Below are 22,172 nucleotides of genomic sequence, written 5' to 3'. Positions count from 1 at the left end.
AAATGTATAAAATGCTTCACACTAACAACATGGAGTGCACTAATTAATGTTTATATATGAATTGCAAAAGCATCCATTGCCTGTATTTCAAACCTCTCTCACTCTATGGATCGATAATATGAAATAAACACATGCACATGCTACAATTCAATTGTAGTTGAAGAAAGAGCCTACTCCTGGTACTGTATATTAGTGATAGGGGTGTGTACAATGTACACGTGAATACCAGGCATTGTGCGTGTGTGTATACTATCGACGAACTAGCCCCCAAGCTTGTATAACATACTAAGGGCCTAGGGTTACAAATCATATATAGTCGGCTTATCACCAGTGGGGATAGAGTCCTCCGCGGCTCTGGTAGCTTCGTGTTTTACGCTGAGTCCTCCACATGGGTCTTCGTATAACACGTCTCGGTCCAACCTATATGTGGCGCAGGATGGAACCGACCCATGAGTCTTCATGTTGACCCACCACAACTAGAAATGATGTGCCCACCACACCACACACGCAATCGGCCACTAAGAAAATAAGCATATACAATAGTACAACGGTATCTAGCTCACGATACGTCTCCTTATTTTGTTGATGACACTGACGGACTTTGCATTTGATGCATGCTCCGTATTTTGTTGACGACACTTACGGTCATTGTATTTGAAGCGAAAGCACGATATGGTCACTGGACTTCATAATAAGCTCATCACGGTCACCACATACATTTTGTCGTGCTAACCAACATGTGGTTGGATGGTTAGAGGACAGTGGTTTCTCGAGCCCACCAAGGTTAAAGTCCCGGTGCTCGCATTTATCTTGTGTTAATTTCAGTATTTTCCGGCGACGTACATTCAGTGGGAGGAGATGTTCCACTCGACTACGAGGCACCTATGGTGACTTCGTAAAATCTCAAGATCATATATGCTGGCCCACTCTCTCGAAGGTGCTCATAGGGGTAGGGTTCGCGTGTGTGCGCTTATAGCGGTGAGTGCTTGCGCGTATATATGAGCCCTTGCATCTGTACCGTGTTAAACAAATACATATCATGATTATACGGTCACTGGCTCACCCGTACAACTCCGTATTTTGTTGATGACATAATCAATTGACCAGTCAAACGTTCCATGCGGTGCAACTAGTGTTGCACCATCGGGACGTGTAACCGTGGGGCCCACATGTCAGCCCGTATATGAAAGAAAGAAATGGTAGTTTGAGTCTGTACTGTGTTAATAAAATAGGAGTACATTTTAGGGTGATCATACGGTCACTGGCTCACCATACAGCTCCGTAATTTGTTGATAACACAATCAATTAACCAGTCAAACGGTCCACATTCAGCAGCGCACATTACCACAGGGGCCACCCGTCAGCGTGTATATGAAGGACAGAAATGGTAATGAATTAGTGGTCGGTGGGTATTCGAAGTCGTGAGACCTCTGGTTGGCAGTCACCGGCGGTTGGGGGCGTTCATTGGGCGGTGGGGTGGGGATCCCCGGAGAAAACGCTCGGCGGGGGGGGGGGGGGGGGGGGCAGAGGGATGGCTGGTGCGGCGGCGGACCGGTGGTGGGGAGTGGTTTCGGGGAGGGCGGGCCGGCCGCGGGCGGCGGGAGCTGGCGGTTCGGCCGGTGGTGGCTGGCGGCTCAGGGGGGTGGAGTTTGATGATAAACTGGAGGCCCTTGATTTCGTATCCAACGGCTGGAAAATCTAATGACTAGAGATGAAAAAGTCAGTCGACTGACATGTAGCCTCACCCCGCACGTACACAAGACACGCACGCAAGACATGCACGCATGTAGGCGTTCAACACTGACACGTACACACACACGCATGCTGGCGTGCAACACTGACACGTACACATGCACTCACGAACACACGCACGTACGCGCCCATGCATGCAACACTGAAACGTACCCTTGCACACACGCAACACTCGCACGCCTGCATGCACACACCACACGACGCAAGACACACGTTCAACCTATACGTGCATGCACCCTTTGTTAAGGACATGGATTGTTACGGGTATTAATCAATCTTATCTGTGATAAGCAGAACATTGATGTTTGTAGCGGTCTTTGTGAATCACAACCTATCGAACGGGCTATCAACATAGTAGGCTTATCTACATGAAAAAGATGACGTCACACTCAATGAACAATCATCGGTTTATGAAATGCCCGCTTCTGACCACCCTGGCCCACCAAAGGTTCATCTGCTGTGCGCTACCTGCGTTGGGTCACTGACATGCATGCCATGCACCCAAAGAGCCCACATGTCAGTGGAAGAATGGCGCAGTGTCCTAGGTCAGAGTCGAGGGCGCCACTCGCGGCACGCCCGGCTGAACAGGCCTCCGTGCCGCATTCAAACGCCTCCATGAAACCCACCCGTGTGGAAGCCGAGAAACCCACTCTGGACACACGTTCGTTCATGACCGGGCCGGCGTTAAACGCAACGCCGGCCGAGCTCCTCCCATCCGCCATCTATTTAATCTCCTATTTAAACGAGGCCAAACACCGGCCAAGAATCGCACACCTCCGCCGCTCCCCTATCTCCTCCACCATTTTGTCCACTCTTACAATGGCTTACGAAGAGTAGTTATTCCGCATCCAAGCCGGCTGGGTAGCCCGCCGGATACGAGCTATGCAGCTCGCTGATCCACCTCCCTCCCCTCGCCCGACGGAGCCAGTTGCCGCCCCAAGCCGGCGCACGGTTCAGCAACTCGCCGCTCCAGGCCAGCTCGACGAGGAGTGGCGCACGGGCGTCGTTGCTGTCGTCCACGCCGCCGCCTCGTACCACGTCTCCCGTTTCTGTGGCCGAGACCCCCATGCCGGCGGCCGCGACATGCAAGCAGCGACAGAAGCCGGGTGCGCGGAGAGCGACGAGTCGGTGGCCGGCGTCTCCGTGTCCGCCGCCATCATCGAGGAGAAGTAGAACACGGGAGGCCGCCGCTGCTTGGGTCCCATGAAGGCCACCTCGGAGGCGACACTGGCATACACAACAGGTGTCTTGCCGGATCCTTTTTTTGCAAGGACCTTCGTCGACCCTGCATGGACTCCACGAAAGAGGGAAATGTTAGGATGAACTCGAGTCGGTGCCGGCCATGGCGAAGTAGTGGCCGGTGATGAACTCGAACCGGTGCCGGCCACCATCATCTTCGGCACCAACCAATGATATCTGTTGGGCAGTGGGGAAGCGAGTCGTCCTTTGCGCTGAAGCATATACCTCCGGGGCTCCTGGCAGTCCGGTGATCGTGCTGCCGGACATGAGGAACACAAATTGATCGGCGGGCGACCATTTAGGCCAGGCATTATATACCCGCGCTGTCCAAAACTAGCACCGTGTAGTTCATTTGAATGTAATGAAATTTGTCATGTTTGTATGAAAATTCGGTATTTTATATGATTTTCGTCGTTGTTTATATGAAATATCAGTTTGTCTACGTGTTTGCGTGAATTTCGTCCGGTTGGTTGAGTTGCTGTCATAATGTGTGCGGCTACGGTTGGATGGCGTAATTTGCGGGTCGCCGATCGGTCTGCTGGTGGCTCGTGCGGCGTTGTGGGACAAAAAAACACAGCTCGTGCGAGCTCGTCTCCAACGTGCGCGCTGGAGGATGCATGACAGCATGAGCACCCGAGCCATTCCTCGTTCATCGGTGGCAAAGGCACCGGTGGACAAAGGGTCGCCAATATTTTGGCTACCCCGGGCAAGATCCAAACAGCCCCTCCCAAAAGATTCAAATCCCTCGTTCGCCGTGGAATTTTGCCATGTGTTGTTTTCATGGACTAGCAAGATGCCCGTGCATTGCACGGAACATCAAGATGCATTTTTTTACAAACTCCCGCATGCATGCAAGGGATAATTAATGTCCTGCTTTGTAGTACCACGAGGCAAACACCATTAATATTGCATCAATTAGTGTTAGTGGCCTTGTATATCTGCAAATTGTAATTTTGATAGTGGCCCCTTGTATATAAAAATGGAGGGAGAAAGATGAGAGATAAGGTGAGGAGGAGTGGGGCGTGGTGGTGACTGGTGGTCGGACTGGGCGGAGGCATGGGGATGGACGGCGCATTATGTCTAGGCTTGTATCTCTCTCTCACACACACACGTAGGTGGGGGACGTGCACGAAGAGAAGAGGTGCATGCACGGCGCACGTACTCCCGTCTCTTTCCCAACCACACCCGTGTGGGTACACGGTGGAGCTCATTTCCATACGAAAAAGGCAGCCCACGTGGTAATTTGGCACGTGTACTGGTTGTCCACTTGGTGGAGGGAGGATCGTCTACCACGGGTGAACAAACAAATTGCGACTTGACGCGTTATGTTAAATTAAAAAGGAGGCAAACCATGTGGGGCCTACCTTAGAGGCAAGGCTCTATACACTGGAGTACTTTTGATGTGTCCCGTCAACTCGTAGAACGAGGAGAAGCTTGCTTAGTACGCCATCTCCCCCGCCCACGGGTGCGGTGGCTCGCAGGATGAGGTGAATCTTTCTTACTACGCCTTACGCTCGCTCCCTCGCCCACGCGCGTGGTGGCTCGTAGCACGAGGGGAAATTTTTACTACTCCCTCTGTTTACTCCTCGTCCCTACTACGTACTTTGGTTAGTACTCCCTCCATTTACTTATACAAGGCCACTATAAAAAATACATTTTGCATCTATACAAGGCCACAAATAGTAATCGAGACAAAATTTACTACTCCCTTCTTTCCAGTTTATGGCTCAATTTCAAAATCTCTCCAACCAAGGTAGACGGTGAGTGGTCGAATTAATTTCGTAGTTTGCACAAGTAATTAGTACGCTTGTTTTTCTCAAGAAGTTATGTTTATCGAGGCATTAATTAGAACGAATGCATGAATGACCACTAAATTTCCATGAACTTGTAAATGCATTGGTTAGTTTCCTCTTGACACTGCTTGCGTCGGGTGATCTAACGCACCTCGAAATCCAACATGTAATGGTACTACTACTAGTATAGTAAAATTGAGACTTATCAAACGGAAAAACGAATGTTTTTTAGATGAGCCCTATAAACCCTAGTGGGTATGTACTCCGTAAAAGCAGATTTTTCCAAAACTAAGTCGCCCCCTTTCATGAATTCTATAGTATACTCCTCTGTCGATGCTCCCTTTCATGAATTATGTACTTCCTGTCGTCGACATGTGGGACATATAGCAACCGGGTCGATGTGTCAAGCACGAAATAACAGTGCAGAACAGCAGGGGGATGCACCCCACTCGTACCAGCCCAGTAGTAGTAATGAGCAATGAGACGTCAAATCACAATGCCGCACTTTCCCAGACGGACGAAGCAACCATTATTTCACACTTCGGTTCGCCATCATCTCAAACCATGTACTAGTATTGCTTCTGCCTCAAGAGGGACACGCGCATCGCCTTGGTACATCATGACACGTGGGACCGCATGACAGGTCATGCTCCCCCGCCGATCGCTCGGTAAAATCACCTCATTTTTACTATACTTCCTCCGTATCGGTTTACTACATGGCATGCACGCCGTTCTAGGTTGAGAATTTAACTGGCTATATATGTGATGAACAGTACTCTAGCCTTTTAAAAAATGTATACTTTTGTACAGTAGTACTATCGATGGATTACGCCATGGAGCAAAAATTGAAATTAAAAAAAAGGTGGTACATATAGAAAGCGCTCGTCGCCAAATTATGCATATAGTACTAGTAAAAAAGCTAGTACGTGCTTAATTGGGGTGCTAAATTCTATTAAAGTAATACTAGTAGTATGTACATATTGAAGAGTTAAAGTAACTAGAAAAAACATAACATAGTTCTGCTGGGGTCTCAGCACAACACACCCCTCAAATTAAAATAAGCACACCTGAAATTAAACTATGCAACTAATCTGGTAGACACTGCATTAGAAGTTTAGAACCACCATGAGCAACGACACTACCACCTTACTCGGAGTCCTCGTCCACGTCCTCGACTTCGTCCTTGTCCCTATTCCTCTTGGCCGATACTTCTTTGCTTGAACCGCACACTTGGTTGTTGCTCTTCATCCAACCCTTGTAGATATTGAAACAAAGGTAGCCATCCATTGCAGCGTAGTGGATGTGATCTATATCTAGTACATTCCGCTGCCATGCATGACGATGAAACGTGTATGGAGGTTTCTCTAGTTTACCGTACGAAGGATGAACCATGGCTCCTGCCAGGGTCAACATTGAAGGCTGACGAGAGGGCACCAGCCGATTCTTCTGGAGGTCGAAGGGGTTGCCTACAACGAGGCCTATCCGACCCAGGACTTCTTCGTCGTTCGTAAAGTCTACAGTAACGAATTTCACTGTTTTGTCCTTGAGGAAGTTCTTAAAATCCTGGCACTCAACGTCGGCATGGCATATGTGGTAGACCAAGCAAACGTTATGTATGCAAATCTGGATCACGGCGGGCTTCTTCCTCTCTTCGTCCTTTAGATCCTTCTCTTGTCCCAGGACTGTGGTGTACTCAACATCTAGCCCAGCGACCCACTCATCATCTGAGTTTTCGAACATGCGTCTGAAGCAAGAAAGGCATCCTTTCACCGTCGCAGAAGAACAGGTGTAGATGACGTCGAACTCATCGCTGGTGATGGTTCTAACCTTGTACTCACCGCTGATCATGGAGATTTGAGATGCCATGGATTTGGGAGGAGGGTTAGGATTAGTGGAACTGCCGTAATGTGAATGAACGGGACGACTAGGAGTGAACCGCCGTAGTATTGAAGGACGTGCTGGGACGAGTAGGAGCGAACTGCCAGCGTGCGAACGACAGGGTAGTGGCTTTCCATTCTCCCATGATACGGGTTTCCGAGAGCCCTTGGATCTGAGATCGAACGGTTGCATGGCGTGATTCTAGACCTATGGGTGAATATCATATCCTGGAGGGTTATTCTGCAAATTTTCAGCAGCTTAGCATGCGACCATTTGATCTCAGATCCAAGGGCTGCCAGCAGCCCGTATCATGGTCGCGCCTACCACGACCATCGCGTCGCTCGCGCGATCGCGCCCTTGGAGATTTAACACGGTGCGTTAGGCTACCTGATGTTGGAATGTCATACATAGTCATCACTTAGTCACTCATACTACAACAAGGTTGTCTATAAGTGTATTTTTTACTCCTCTCTATCTCTTTCTTCGTACTCAAGGAAGAAACGGTGCTAAGCGCATGTATTTATTGCATTTGCCAAGGAGTGACCTCTTCCAATGAAATGGTGTTGCTAAGTTTGCTTCATTTAATTAGCTATAGACTCAAAATTGTCTTTTCACCTAGGTACACGCGCTTAGCACCGTTTCTTCCTTGGGTCACCAAACTAGTCTCTCTCTTCTTGATTAACTTGCCACATCAGACTTTATGCCTATGTGGCAAGCTTAAGCACCTGTAGGATCAAGTAAAAGTAAGTACAATAGTGCGCTTTACATGGCATTTTTGCATATGTGGAGGAAAGAGAGGCAAGGAAAAAGTGGAGAAGTGGGCTCTCATGCAAGAGCCAGCCTCTACTACATGGTGGAGCATTGGGAGAGGCACCTGTATGGAGGTGGTCAGGAATCTGGGAGACTCACGCCGGTCGTAGCGACGCAGTTAAAATGATAATGGCAAGTCAAATCACGGGGCCCCACCTGTCCAGCAGTAACTCGCTGTCAAATCACACAACCCTACGTTTGCAGCAGCCTACTCCCTCGTCTTCTTGCGTCTCTGTCGAATCGACTAGGCGGAACTGCCCCGCCGCCTACCGCGCAGGAAAAGCCCCGCCCTCAACTTTTAAATACAACTACATCCGCTTAAGAATCCAATGATATACTTTTTGTGACATAGTAACTCATATTTAGTTAGTTAAATGGATGACCTAGAACTACATGCAGGCCCTATAAACCGAGATGCCTAAAAATAAAAAAAACCGAGATGGAGAGGGTAGTTCAGCACGTATCTTTTTAGATCAATATAGTCGGGATTCACCAAGGAGCAAAACCAAGTGGTAGGCTGCTCCTGTCATGTTGGCGTAGCAACTCAAGCAAGGTCAGTCCGCACACGAAATGGTGACACACTTAACAGGACCCCTTTGGCCGACATGTGGCTCATCCACCATCTTGTTCCACGTGCGATGCACCAAATTACAGTTCGGAGCAGCGGTTGGAATTGGACGCACCCCGGTCGTAGCGCCGCAGTAGTAGAAAATGAGCAACGAGGGGTCAAATCACAAAGCCCCACCTTTCCCGCATTAAGCTGGACGAACGAAGCAACCATCATTTCACTCTAGGGCGCAAGAGCATAAAGAAAAGAGAAAACAATGATGCGTGCAGCAGCTACCTAGGGCACCCTAGGGTAGGGGTCTCCACTATAGATCCTTTTTTTAAAGCGCCTCCACTACAAATCGGCTTCTCCCTCGTCCTCTTGAAGAAAACCGATGATGAGTGCGGAGGTAGGGTCTGTAGGAGTACTACGGCGTGCGGGGCCACGTCGTAGTAAACGGGTTCGAGCCGACGCCGTAAATATGTGTGGGCCGCTTGGTTTTACGGGAACGAGGCAACATTTTGGGTTCGGGGAGCAGTGGAGATATAGTACGTACAAAAAATTGTGGACGTAGGTTCAACCGAAAGGCAATGATGCATGGGCCCTGCATTTTGATATACTCGGGGCCGCGTGAAATTTGCTACTCTACTCAAAACTAGTAAGGTACACATGTATTGAACGCATGAGATTTCGAAACCAAATTATGAATAAATACACACTATAGCATGTAAAGCTTTGAGTCATATATGCATGATGTAGATGTTCGTTTAGTTCTTAGAGTTCATCTCATTCAATATCAATAAGTTGTATAAAAATGTTAAGATTCATGGGGTTGTGCATTGTACTCCCTCCGTTCCAAAATAGATGACCCAACTTTGCACTAACTTTGTACAAAGTTAGTGCAAAGTTGGGTCATCTATTTTAGAATGGAGGGACTAAATCATAAAGTAAAAAACAAATAATGGCAATTCGTTTAGAAAAATAATAATAAATTATGATACATAAGATTCTAGAACAAAGGAGAAGTGCTTGTGTTTTGAGGTTTGTGCATTATGCTTAAGTTCAACCATGGAGTCTTCTAAATTGTACATGTGGCAGATCTGGTGGAATGTTGATCATATCCAACGGCCAGTAGTGCTCGGTTTGCCTATCTCTGCACTAACGGGTTAGCTTCATCCAGCGATCATCTTTCAAAGTTATTGGCACACTATATAGTTCTTGTGCCATAGTTGCATGTTTTGGAGAAAAGCTACTAGTGGGTTGTACACTCTATTTAGGAATAGAAGATGTATACATGGAAGTTGTAGGGAAAGAGATGACATGGAGCATCTCAATTCCTATGAGTAGGAATTGGAAAAGAGATGTCATTTGGTTCACATCATAGGAACTTTTCTATTGAATCTAGAGATGACATGTTTCTCAATTCGTATGAGGAGGGATTAGAAAAGAGATGTAATTTGGTTCATATCATAGGAACTTTTCTATTGAATATAAGCTAATGTTTATTTTCATTTGAAACTAAGGGAGTATAGGAATCCAGTCATATGAACCAAGTGGCTCTAAAGCTATAGAAATAATATCATGTTTATTTCCTTTGAAATGTGGAGTATATGAATCTATTCCTATGAACCAATTGGCTCTAAAGGAAAAAATCCTATAAAAATCATATCATATAGAGTTCCTATGATATTCCTCGACACTAAAGGATGCTTGAAATTGCTGCAGGTGATACGATGCTCTTTCTTTGTAGACTCCTCACCCAACTTTATAGTTACCTCTCGAAGATGAATGAAATGATATATACATGGTATTCTACATGTGCAATTTGGTACATGAAAACTCGGTAAAAGTCTGCGAGGTTCGAATTTTCAATAAAGCTATATGCACTGTATTTTGGAACGGAGGGAGCATACAGCAGTTGCTAACACTCACGTGGAAGATTTGTGTGTAGGAGGAGTGGCTGTTCTGTTAAATGACATGGCAAAACTGACACTATCGGATGCCGATCTAATGGTCCTTACGGTGTTCGTCAGGAAAAGGCTTGTGGCGAACATTTGTCGGATAATGATTTACGGACACAGGCATCGCATTGATACGTGCCCCCCTCTCTCTCATGCACACGCACCCTCACGAGTCACGACTCTCCCGAGTCCTCTCGCAGACTCGCACGTCGCACCCACCGTCTATCTGCAGGTAGACGTCACGCACATATGTGCTCTTCACACCCTACCCTCAGAACTTCTAAAAAACAAAAGACGGTGTGCACATTTTATTTTAGCTCACATGTCACATACTTGTACTATTACTCTTGCGGCGAACGTTCTTTGGGCATAGTATATTGTACTCTCGCGAAGAGAAGCGGTGCACCCACGCACTAGTTCTCTCACACCCACTCGCGGGTACACGTCGGAGCGCATTTTTTTGAAGCTGGTACAACAAAATCACTCCACTATATATAAAAGCAGGAGCCTTAGCGCTTGGTTTACTAGGGTTCCTCTCGTTCACTCTCTCATGCTCTCCAGATCGAAGCAACACATAGGTGGCCACACTCTCTCTGAACTCACGGCTGGTCACAAATCCGTCCGGACAACCTCGACCGGGGCAGGGGTGTAGATGCATTGTTCACGCTATTGTCGGCGGCGAGGGAGGAGACCAACGGCTGCCCGCTCGTCCCGATCGACGGCCATGCCGTTCTCTCCGAGAGAGCGCCGGCTCGGGAGGGCCTCCGACCGCTTCTTCCTCCCTGTGGTATTGTGGCCAACATGCGGCCTCCCGACGCCGTCTTTGCGACATGCCGACGACCCTCGGGTATATATTCCTTCAAAACCTGCCTTGCTCTACTGCCCCAGCTCCCTTCGTGTGGATCCTTTTCTACTTCCGTCCGCTGTTCCAAAGCCACCTAGACTTCTACTATTATTAGAAGTAAAGCTATTTCATACAGTCAACTCAAAGCGTTGGTTCAAACAGGGAAGAAAGTGGGAAAGCTATAGCATGAATCTAGGACTTGGTTCTAAGAGGAAACGGGGGAAAGTAGTACTATCTGTCACTGTTTAAATAAATGTATTTCTTATTTGCACAAACAGGCTCCATATCGTTTCGGGATGTCTGTCTCCGTATCGTTTCTATCCGCGCAATCAAAAGCACACACCTCAGTTTTAGTACAACTGCGCAAAATGAGATGGCTATCCCTCGCTGCCGTCGTCTAACCTCCCATCTTCAAGGTATCCCTACATTGGTAGTAACTAAGGTAGAATGACCAATGCTATCTAAAAGAAGCTGATTCGTACGTTTTACTTCCTGATTGCAGTGCAGGGACGAGCGAAAACAACTGCATCCTAGTCCGGAATGCACTTTCTACCAGTTCATCCATGGACCAAGGACTAGCTGGCACGGCTGCACGGCGGTTTTTTGGACAGGTGCGCGGACAAGAGGCATTGTGGTCTGCTTATTTATGCAAATAGCGGTGCTTAAATTTAGTGGAATGCACAAGCATTTTAGCTGGTCAGTACACTGCATGGTTCAGTTCAGCATTCCAGCTGAGACCACAATTATAATTGGTTATTCTGGAATGCGAGAACCTAACCCTGAATGGTGGCAACAAGAAAAAACCAGAGTGAACTCCAGGAAATTTAAGCCTGTCGGGAGGCCCTTTGCTCAGAGAGAAGTCTTGCTTGTTTTTTTCTTGATTTGTAAACCTTCTCACAACTTTGCCTTTTGCTGTGAACTAGTATATGTTTGTTATGTTCTATGAATCATTGAGATGTATAAAATTGCTTAACTTATGCTTTTTCAAGTTTTTTATGAAGACGAGTTTAATGTGAGTGTTCCACATGAGCGCTGGACTAGTGTGTGAATATTTGGAATTTATTACATTGTGGCCTCAATTAACTGCATGAACCACTGTAACAAGATACATAGTTGCTTATATGTCAGACAACAGATTGTTGATTGTTAGCTGGTCGATAGCCTAGTGTTGAAGCGAGCTGAGCCAATGTGCCATGTTTTGCACAACTGCTTACAAGTGGGCTAGCACCAACAGTGTTTACAAGTACTTATGTATACGTCGGCGCACGGTTCTCGAACGAGTGCTCTATTTCATCAAAAATCACACTGCTCATATGATAAACTGTGACAACTTATGTCTTACCATGCCATTGTCACATCCCTAGTTCTGGCCTGACCTAGGCTTGCTTCCATCTGTGCATCATGTTTAAATTTTGAAACTTGAACTGAGGAAAATTGGAAGCCTCAAAATCCTAAATAAAAGAAGGGCAAAAACCCTAAAATCTCATTCATTGTTCCAAAATGTTCTTCTTAAATGTTTGATAATTTTCGGCAAGGGTTTTGGTCCCAACCAAAATATTGAACATTTTTAAGGATTTATTTTTGGGACTTTGAATTTAAATCATTAGCTATTTGAATTTGAATTATATTCATATAATTAGAATATAATTTCAAATACCCCTGAAATATTTTATGAGCTTTTGGAAAAGTCCATCTAGCAAAATAAAAATATTCAGAGGAGTTTTTGGCATTGTTTGAATTATTTTAAATTCAAAACAGTGGAAAAATAAATTAAATAAAACAAAACAGAAGAAAAAAATAAAACAGAGCAGAAAGCCTACCTGGGCCACTTACCCGCAGCCTACCTGGCGCCACCAACCGACCCAGCCGGCCCAGCCCGCCACCGCTACTCCCCCCCTTGTCCTCTTCCTCCTCTGCCATGAGGACGAACAGAGGCGAGGCGTGGCGCGCGCCCGAGAGGCCTCGGCCACCTCCTGCTTACCTGCTCGCCGCTGGAGGCACCCGAGGGAGCCACGCACTCCCCCTCGCCCCCCTGCACCTCTCTCCTCTCCCTCACTCGTTGCTCTCCTTCCCCTCTCCCTCTTCGTTCTTCGCCCGAACAGAGAGCCGCCGCCGTCGTTCGCTGCCACCACGCCCACCATGCTCCTCTCGCCTCCCCGTGTAGTCTGCAAACTCCGCCACCGCCTGCTACGTCGCCTCGAGCAAGCCCCGAGCGCTCGTACGCCCCAACTCGACCGCATCGACTCGTCTTCAAGCTCCGGTCGCTGGAGATCACCGTCGCTGTCCCGTCGCCCCAGGCCTTCCCCGAGCACGCCGACCGTCTCATCGTGATCTCCGTGAGCCCCTGCTTCGTTTCCCCCTAGATGCGCGGGAGCACGGGCTCACTCTTGGTGCCCTCAGCGCGACCAGCCGCGGGCCGTAGCGCCGTCCCGAGCAACTCCGGCGAGGTCTCGCCGTCGCCGTGGTCGCCGGCGTCACTTGCTGACGTGGCAGGCTTAGTTAGCCACTAATCACCGCACCGTGTCACTGACACAGGGCCCCACGCCTTAATTAATCTTAGTTTATTTTCTGTTTAGTTTAACTAACCACATGGGCCCCACCCGTTAGCTTTGACCACGCTGACATGGACGTTGACCGACCCCACACGTCAGTATTGACCTGCTGACGTGTCTGTTGACCGGCCCCACCTGCCATTGACACTAACCAGCCTCAGTCACTGACCAGTGGACCCCACTGGTCAGGTTTGACCACCAGCAGCGTCTGTTGACCTGCTGACATCATAGTGACGCAATGCTGACGCAATAAGTATTTTCTGGATTTATTTTTATTCAGAAAATTCCAAAAAATTGTATAAACTTCTAAAAATCATAGAAATTCAACCGTAACTCCAAATTAAATAATTTATATATGAAAAATTATCAGAAAAATTCAAGGAATCCATCTGTACAATTTTCATGCATGTTAGAACAACTTATAGATGCTGTTTAGCACAAATCATATTAATGGCATTTAAATATCCACATATGGAGTTTGAGTTTGAATCTTGGATTCAAACCAACTTCATTTAAACTGGTTCTAGTTGCATTAGCACAAAACACAGCATATTGCCATGTCACATTCATGCATCATATTGTGCATTGCATTTGATTGTGTTTTTCCTCAGTTGCCGGTGATTGCCCCCTTTCGATAGACGTGATACCGACGATGTGATCGATGACATCGATGAAGAGCTATATTATCTTCAGAAGTGCCAGGCAAGCAAAACCCCCTTGTTCATTCCGATAAAATCCCACTCTCTCGCTCCTGCTCTCTTTTACTGCATTAGGACAACAACGACATATTTGATACTCGCTGCGGTAGCTGAACCCTTTATCCTTTGCATGACCTGTCATTGCCACAGTAAATAGATGAAACCCACTAGCATGAGTAGGAGTTGTTTGAGCCCTGATGTGCCTACTCATTCATGCTTGTTTGTCATGCCTGCTACTGCTTAGAGTTGAGTCAGGTCTGATTCATCGGGGATGAATCAGAGGCGTGTGAACATGTCCTACTGTGTGTGAGCTAAGTGTGTGAACACGATTTGGTAAAGGTAACGGTGAGAGGCCATGTAGGAGTACATGGTGGGTTGTCTCATTGCAGCCGTCCTCAGGAACTGAGTTCTGTGTTTGTGATCCATGACCAGTTACTACCACACATTGGGTTCCGGTAACTCGACCCCTCTCGACTTATTAATCAACATGATCTCTGTCCAGGAGTTGCAACTAGTTTCTGGTGTTTTTAGGTAGTGTTAGTAGTCTACCAAGTGGCACCCGGTACAGGTGGGCTTGGGACAGACTAGGCACAGTGGCACGGTGTACCAAGTGGCACCCGGATGGTGGGCTTGGGAACCCTGCTCACATCGTTTGGGGTCGTGAGCGACACCCCGGCCGGATCTCCTTGCGGATGGAACCCGAATAGGCGATAAACCTGGACTAGAGACTTGTTCGGTTAGTCAGGTCGTGGCCGACTCCCTCGCCCGGCTTCCGCTTGAAGGTTGCCGAGGTACATGACGTGTACAGGGCGGTAAGTGGCGAGAGCGTGTGTGAAGAAGTACACCCCTGTAGGGTTAACATCAACTATTCGAATAGCCGGATTCCTCGGATATGGAAACTTGGACCCCTTGCATAGTTCATAGACAAGTGAAAGTGGATACTCTAAAATACGCAAGATAAGCGTGAGTGCTATGGATGGCGTTCTCGTAGGGAGACGGGAGCGGATCCATAGTGGTGTATTGGTTGGTGAATATGTGGACTCGTGTGCGCCACTTCAAAAGAGTTACTTGCAGTCGTAGTTCAGGATAGCCACCGAGTCAAAGCTGGCTTGCTGCAGTCAAACCCCTCCACCCCCTTGTTGATAATGATGCATATGTAGATAGTTCTGATGTAAGTCTTGCTGGGTACATTTGTACTCACGTTTGCCTATTTTATGTTTTGCAGAGAGACTTCAGTCTCACTAGTAATTCCGCGTGGTCTTCGACGTTTAGCTTGTTACCTCAGCTACGATCTTGTGCCCTCGGCAGGATCTGGTAGATAGTCAGGCTTTCAGCCTTTTTCATTTATAGACGTCTGTACTCAGACATGATAGCTTCCGCTTGGGCTTTGATTTTTATTCTCTGAGTGTTGGGTCATGAGACCCATGTTTGTAATATCTCGCTCCTCGGAGCCTATTGTATAATTACTTGAGTTGTAGAGTCATGTTGTGGTGCCATGTTGTATCTGCACATATCGAGCATATTGTGTGTATGTTGTTGAAATGCTTGGTATGTGTGGGATCTGACTATCTAGTTGTTTATCCTTAGTAGCCTCTCTTACCGGGAAATGTCTCCTAGTGTTTCCACTGAGCCATGGTAGCTTGCTACTGCTCCGGAACACTTAGGCTGGCCGGCATGTGTCCTTCTTCGTTCCTGTGTCTGTCCCTTCGGGGAAATGTCACGCGATGAATACCGGAGTCCTGTTAGCCCGCTACAGCCCGGTTCACCGGAGTCCTGCTAGCCCAGTGCTACAGCCTGGATTCACTCGCTGATGACCGACACGTTCGATGCTGGGTCATGGATGCCTGTCCCTGTAAGTCTGTGCCACTTTGGGTTTACGACTAGCCATGTCAGCCCGGGCTCCTTATCATATGGATGCTAGCGACACTATCATATACGTGTGCCAAAAGGCGCAAACGGTCCCGGGCTAAGGTAAGGCGACACCCGTGGGAATACCGTGCGTGAGGCCGCAAAGTGATATGAGGTGTTACATGCTAGATCGATGTGGCATTGAGTCGGGGTCCTGACAGCGTTGGTATCAGAGCTTGACTGCCTGTAGGATTACCAAGCCAAACTGGTCGAAGTTGAGTCTAGAAATTCTTTAGTTATATAAGGGAATTGATTGTGGGATGGAACGTAAGGCTCTTTTTACTCCTTATACCTTATGCCCTTCTGATCTGAGTCATCTTATCTTTCCTACGGGGATTAAGAACTAGGCTATCTCTTCTTTCTATCAGGATCACGTGTTACTAATCCCTAGACTTATAAGATTGTTGGATTAAGCTTGAGTTCAGTTCCTACTACTTCCGTATGTTAACTGTTGATCTCGAAACCTTGATATTGTGCTTCTGAGTGGTTATGCCACCATTTTTGTGAATGTCTCAAATCTTTTCTGAGCATTTACAGCCGTTATGCTGTCCGAGTCATCCCAGGTTTCTAAGTAGTCTGATGCATTTGCAAATCCTTTCTTCCCGTTTCAATGTTCCCATGGGCCAGATTAACCACACTAATCAGTGAGTTGAGGTACTCTGTTACCTTGACATATATGTTGGAGATATTGTTATGACCCTAGGTGTCTTAGGGGATCATCTAGTAATTTAGCCATGATTTGTGTTCCCAGTGTGATGATTCTGGCCATCATTCTCGAAAGCATCCCGTGATGTTATTAGTTAGTAGGCATTCTATTTCTGGGTTTTGAACCCGAGATTCACTCTACTTACTTCATGTTGATAGTGTTTGCTAGTTCCTTCAGGATATTAGAAACTTTGCGATAGTCCTCGAGGTCCGTGGTATTTCCTTCTTTCAAATACTATGAACCGCTTATGGCAGATGTTTATTGGATCAAAAGATCACAATTAGAGTACTCTTGAGGAGATCTCCATTCATAAATCGTGACTCTGCCAGTTCTACCTTTCTGCATGGGTTATCCGGAAGAAATATGTTGAACTTGGTTCGACATACTAATCTATGCATCCACAACTCAGAAAATTATATGTTCCTTTGAGTTGTCCCTCTTTAGTTGTCTAGTGACCTTCATCTATCAATTGATATCAAGGGTATGCATGCATTCGTTTATCGATGCCTATTACCCTTGTGGTCCGTCAAGCCATTCTGTCCTGAATGACTTGGAGAAACAAACTCCAGTACCTCGTCCATATCTAGGATTGGGTCAAAGTAGTTGTATTCCGCAGATCAAATGCCAATCCAGCTTTTGGTTCTGTTCTACCTTGGAGTATTACCCCCTTTATGTCAGAATTGTCATGAGAACTGCACCAACTCTCATGAATTTTGACGTAGTGATACTTCTCACCATCATTAGTCATTCCTCGGCCCTCGTGTTGATGCAACCGGAATACCGACAAATGAATTGTGATGTGTGAAATCAATACTCCCAGCAACCTCGTTGCTTGGTAGTTAAAGGACAATAATTTCATTCTTAGTGTGTTGGTTATTGGAATCATCCTTCTAAGACTGATCGTGCTACCTAGTCCTTATTTCGGTGCACCCTTCGATTGATGAGTTAGGATCTTGTCAAGTCCTCACTCATTTGATCATATCGTCTTGCCCCAAAAAGCAAGATTGTTCTCGAGCTTAGTAACATACCGGTGGTTCGTGACTTTCCAAATATCTTCTTGGAAGTGTTACCGGGTTGTTTCCTGACTGTTATGTTGAGCTCGTGATCAAGTTGGTTTCTGGAGAACCACCCTTTCTCCAAGAATCTGTGTTGGATATCCCTGAGCTAGTTGGTTAAGCTAGACAACAACTTGGAGAATTGGAAGATAAAAGCTTGCCTAACTTAGTTCGTTCCAAAGGGATATTCTTGTGTAGTGTGTGTTGAAGAAAGATGATATCTTCATCGATTGGTCCCTGTGAACAGTTGTTGGACCTATTGTCTTATCAATCCTTTGATTTGAGTGTGGGCTATCGTCAAATCAAATCAGTACCAACGATGCTCGTAATGTTGTCTTATTCGTGGTTGATCCCTCGAGCATACACCATTACATCTTTGGTCTGACCAATGCTATCACCGTGTTCACTTAACTATGGAATTCCTTTTAAAAGGAAACCTAGATGAATTTTTGTTGAGCCCATTGACAACATCCTTATCTCCTCCATGATTTTGTTGAACATTAAGCTAGTGTTGGAAACTTTTGAAAGCATTTGTTCATGCTAGCTCATGAAGCATATGTTTGGATGAAGGTAGTGACTTCCTTTAATTCATGTGCATCTGATGCAAGTTGCCGCCGTGGATTCGAGAAAGTCAATGTTGCTTTCTTTGGAATCATTCCAAATCAGTCATGCACACGTGCGAAGAATGCTGTGGTTTGAAGACTTGCAACCTTCAATCTATATGTATCCCTAGCACACCAAGCCACTGATTGATTTGTTCAAGGAGAAGGAGTTCCTTCATAAGAGCTAATCCGGACTTATGTAAGGACTTCGATACCCTCGTTGATGGTTCCCCCTCCTGAACTCGGTAGTGTTTTATTATAAGACTACTGTGTGGTCATGCTTGTCTGGGACAGCGTGTTCACATGTGTGTAGCAGAACCAGCTCATGTTTTGGAGCTCACTATCGTAGTCCATTTTCCGAGAATCCCGCAACGTCATCTCGTCGATTTGTGTTGCAAACTTTCATTTTTCTTCCTAGACTCGATGAGTCCGGAATATCCTGACACAAACCAGATCTGAATCTCAGGCAGATATGATGGTTGGAACATTTTCCCAAGAACTATAATACTGATCCCTCGATAACTGGTAAAGTGGATGTCGTGGCCAGCACCACCCAGTCGAAGGACCTATTATTGTGGTATCTTGATTGAAGCAGTTGGCCACCTTCCCATAAGGACTTCGTAGGATTTACTCCCTAGTTGTGCCTTATGATTTTTGTGTTCCCGAAGTCCGACCTTTTAGTTGATGTTCTAGATATCAAACCATATCTATGAATGGGTTACACTAGCACATCAAGGAGAACATTAGAAGCGGAGTGCTAAATGTCTCTCGGTCGATCATCCAGATTTTGTTTCCTTGGCCTCGCTAAGGTGAAATCTGAGAAAGTGTTATCTTCCTTTGCATCTGCATCATCCTTCCTCATTCATCATGGTAGTAAGTTGTATTGCCAGAATCCTTGACACGGATATTGGTAAAACCTTGATAATTATGGAAGTGCTCAAGTTCTTGAGAGAACGCCCAAGTGCTAGGTGTTATCGTCGGCACTAACTGGGTTTGCTCTCAGTTTCCTCGGCAATGCTATGATCTTTTCAAACAGTGATTTCACTCTCTATTGTTGGGTTCTTTCCTAGTTACCAGAATCATTCCCAGCATTTGCATTTTGTTCCCAGCTTGCACCATCAATGTGCCATTCTACCACGGGTCTCTTCCATCTCCGGTGATGAGGAAATTCATCCATTATGTTGTCTTCAACAAGGTAATCCACATCATCCAAGTCCGAGTATGCCATTCTACCGACCCCCGCCAATCGATTGCTGTGATTTGCCTTAGGCTGATATAGAGAGTCTCAATGATCTCTATATCAAAGGTAATTCTTTTTGCCACTTAAGATAATAATCTACGAATCACCCTCCTCCAGGATGTTTCGTCGTGGTATCATGGCAACTCAACTCCTCGCTATGTTGACAATCGTTTACCACCTTCTTAGGTGTGGAATTGTTGTCTACCTAGTGAACCTTCGTCATCTGCTTCACTCCATTCCCATGGATGTATGTTTAGTGTCTCAGCTCGAGAGAGGTTGCTATGTCTCATTCCGTGAGTTAATCCTGAATTGTTCGATCTTCGAGAAGATTGACCCTTCTAGGGTCTCCTTCTTCCCTCCATGTCATGTTGACAGGATTTCTCAGAGCAAGACTTCAAGAAAATGATGGTGATCGAATCAACGTTCCTATGAAGTGCAACCTGGATCGTGAAGATTGTACTAGTTTGCGTTTCCCCTTCATCCTACCCTACGCTTGAATCTTGAGACGAGATTCTTGTTTAGTGGGGGTGAGTTGTCACATCCCTAGTTCTGGCCTGACCTAGGCTTGCTTCCATCTGTGCATCATGTTTAAATTTTGAAACTTGAACTGAGGAAAATTGGAAGCCTCAAAATCCTAAATAAAAGAAGGGCAAAAACCCTAAAATCTCACTCATTGTTCCAAAATGTTCTTCTTAAATGTTTGATAATTTTCGGCAAGGGTTTTGGTCCCAACCAAAATATTGAACATTTTTAAGGATTTATTTTTGGGACTTTGAATTTAAATCATTAGCTATTTGAATTTGAATTATATTCATATAATTAGAATATAATTTCAAATACCCCTGAAATATTTTATGAGCTTTTGGAAAAGTCCATCTAGCAAAATAAAAATATTCAGAGGAGTTTTTGGCATTGTTTGAATTATTTTAAATTCAAAACAGTGGCAAAATAAATTAAATAAAACAAAACAGAAGAAAAAAATAAAACAGAGCAGAAAGCCTACCTGGGCCACTTACCCGCAGCCTACCTGGCGCCACCAACCGGCCCAGCCGGCCCAGCCCGCCACCGCTACTCCCCCCCCTTGTCCTCTTCCTCCTCTGCCAGGAGGACGAACAGAGGCGAGGCGTGGCTCGCGCCCGAGAGGCCTCGACCACCTCCTGCTTACCTGCTCGCCGCTGGAGGCACCCGAGGGAGCCACGCACTCCCCCTCGCCCCCCTGCACCTCTCTCCTCTCCCTCACTCGCTGCTCCCCTTCCCCTCTCCCTCTTCGTTCTTCGCCCGAACAGAGAGCCGCCGCCGTCGTTCGCTGCCACCACGCCCACCATGCTCCTCTCGCCTCCCCGTGTAGTCTGCAAACTCCGCCACCGCCTGCTACGTCGCCTCGAGCAAGCCCCGAGCACGGACGCCCCAACTCGACCGCATCGACTCGTCTTCAAGCTCCGGTCGCCGGAGATCGCCGTCGCTGTCCCGTTGCCCCAGGCCTTCCCCGAGCACGCCGACCGTCTCATCGTGATCTCCATGAGCCCCTGCTTCGTTTCCCCCTAGATGTGCGGGAGCACGGGCTCACTCTTGGTGCCCTCAGCGCGACCAGCCGCGGGCCGTAGCGCCGTCCCGAGCAACTCCGGCGACGTCTCGCCGTCGCCGTGGTCGCCGGCGTCACTTGCTGACGTGGCTGGCTTAGTTAGCCACTAATCACCGCACCGTGTCACTGACACTGGGCCCCACGCCTTAATTAATCTTAGTTTATTTTCTGTTTAGTTTAACTAACCACATGGGCCCCACCCGTCAGCTTTGACCACGCTGACATGGACGTTGACCGACCCCACACGTCAGTATTGACCTGCTGGCGTGTCTGTTGACCGGCCCCACCTGCCATTGACACTAACCAGCCTCAGTCACTGACCAGTGGACCCCACTGGTCAGGTTTGACCACCAGCAGCGTCTGTTGACCTGCTGACGTCATAGTGACGCAATCCTGACGCAATAAGTATTTTCTGGATTTATTTTTATTCAGAAAATTCCAGAAAATTGTATAAACTTCTAAAAATCATAGAAATTCAACCGTAACTCCAAATTAAATAATTTATATATGAAAAATTATCAGAAAAATTCAAGGAATCCATCTGTACCATTTTCATGCATGTTAGAACAACTTATAGATGCTGTTTAGCACAAATCATATTAATGGCATTTAAATATCCACATATGGAGTTTGAGTTTGAATCTTGGATTCAAACCAACTTCATTTGAACTGGTTCTAGTTGCATTAGCACAAAACACAGCATATTTCCATGTCACATTCATGCATCATATTGTGCATTGCATTTGATTGTGTTTTTCCTCAGTTGCCGGTGATTGCCCCCTTTCGATAGACGTGATACCGACGATGTGATCGATGACACTGATGAAGAGCTATATTATCTTCAGAAGTGCCAGGCAAGCAAAACCCCCTTGTTCATTCCGATAAAATCCCACTCTCTCGCTCCTGCTCTCTTTTACTGCATCAGGACAACAACGACATATTTGATACTCACTGCGGTAGCTGAACCCTTTATCCTTTGCATGACCTGTCATTGCCACAGTAAAT

The sequence above is a fragment of the Triticum aestivum genome, chromosome 5A (assembly GCF_018294505.1).
Source record: "Triticum aestivum cultivar Chinese Spring chromosome 5A, IWGSC CS RefSeq v2.1, whole genome shotgun sequence".
In the NCBI taxonomy this organism is placed as follows: Eukaryota; Viridiplantae; Streptophyta; class Magnoliopsida; order Poales; family Poaceae; genus Triticum; species Triticum aestivum.
Note: the sequence above shows the minus strand (reverse complement) of the source record.